Below are 1,266 nucleotides of genomic sequence, written 5' to 3' on the forward strand. Positions count from 1 at the left end.
CCAGTTGCCCCCAACTGCCCTCCCCTGCTGGCCTGATCACCCACAAGTGCCCTCCCCTGCCAGCCATCTTGTGGCCGTGGGCACCGCCATCTTTGAGGGCATGGCAGTTAATTAACATATTCCCTCCTTATTGGCTATGGGTGCCGCCATCTTTGAGGGCAGGGCAGTCAATTAGCATATTCCCTGCTTATTAGCTGTTGGCACGCCATCTTTGCGATAGTGTGAGGCTCAATTAGCATATTCCCTCTTTATTAGATAGGATAGGTACATCCAACTTCTCTCTGTCTCTCTCCCGCCTATCTCATAGACACTGAAGAAAATTGATTCTTATTTATACTCCCTTTGACCTCTGTCTTCCTTTTACCCTATTGTCACAATAACTGAAGCCAGAACTCATTAAGAAAAACATGTACTCTGTGGAACAGATATATAACAGGTATCTCTCTAAGGCTATTCATGGGTTTTCATCCCCTGGAATGTCCAGGCTTCCAGTTTAAGATGTGAAAAAAGTTACAGAAAAAGTCCCTGAATTAGAAAACACAAAGGAAAAGCTCTACAGGCTAAGAAGTCTTTAAAAAGAAAAGAAGAAAGAAAAAAGGAAGAAAAGAAGAAAGAAAGAGAAAAAAGAAAGAAAGAAAGAAAGAAAGAAAGAAAGAAAGAAAGAAAGAAAGAAAGAAAGAAAAGAAAGAAAGGAAGGAAGGAAGAAAGCCCTAGCTGATTTGGCTCAGTGGATAGAGTGTCAGCCTGCAAACTGAAGGGTCCCAGGTTTGATTCTGGTCAAGGGCATATGCCAGGGTTGTGAGCTCGATCCCTGGTGGTGGGCCTGCAGGAGGCAGCCAATCAGTGATTCTCTCTTATCATTGATGTTTTTATCTCTCTCTCCCTCTCCCTTCCAATATGAAATGAATAAAAATATTTTAAAGAAAAGAAAAAACATCATCCACTGCTCCAACTGAAGCCCTCTCCTTACAGAGTATGAAGCCTGTACATACCTTTCATTTGCATTGCTTCTTCTCAGCAAATGTCCTGAGAAAAGATTCTGGACTCCAAATAAAAAGTTTTGGGCATCAAGTGTGGATTTTCTCATGATTCAAGTATCAGATCTAGGGATTTATTTCTCGCTCACCTTTGAACCTCTAAGTGGCAAATACTTGCCGGGAGCTGGTCCATCCTTGCTGCTTGACACAGTTGCTGCAGAGAAGGAACATCTGCACAGCATATGTTTCAAGGGACCTGGCGTATATGGCATACTGTTCTTAATATGTT

The sequence above is a fragment of the Myotis brandtii genome, unplaced genomic scaffold (genome assembly GCF_000412655.1).
Source record: "Myotis brandtii unplaced genomic scaffold, ASM41265v1 scaffold234, whole genome shotgun sequence".
NCBI lineage: Eukaryota > Metazoa > Chordata > Mammalia > Chiroptera > Vespertilionidae > Myotis > Myotis brandtii.